The sequence below is a fragment of the Arachis duranensis genome, chromosome 9 (assembly GCF_000817695.3).
Source record: "Arachis duranensis cultivar V14167 chromosome 9, aradu.V14167.gnm2.J7QH, whole genome shotgun sequence".
Taxonomy (NCBI): Eukaryota; Viridiplantae; Streptophyta; class Magnoliopsida; order Fabales; family Fabaceae; genus Arachis; species Arachis duranensis.
In genome coordinates this window covers 87,259,100-87,259,419 of record NC_029780.3, presented here as the reverse complement: position 1 = coordinate 87,259,419, position 320 = coordinate 87,259,100, and positions in this window count along the sequence as shown.

Below are 320 nucleotides of genomic sequence, written 5' to 3'. Positions count from 1 at the left end.
ATTGTCCTTGGGCACAAAATTTCGAACAAGGGAATAGAGGTGGATCAAGCTAAGGTAGAAGTAATTGAAAAATTACCACCACCTGCTAATGTTAAGGCAATCAGAAGCTTTCTGGGGCATGCAGGATTCTATAGGTGATTTATAAAGGATTTTTCAAAAATCGCCAAAACTCTGAGCAACCTGCTAGCTGCTGACATGCCATTCGTCTTTGATAAGGAGTGTCTACAGGCATTTGAGACTCTGAAAGCTAAATTGGTCACAGCACCAATCATCTCTGCACCAGACTGGACATTACCATTTGAATTGATGTGTGATGCCAG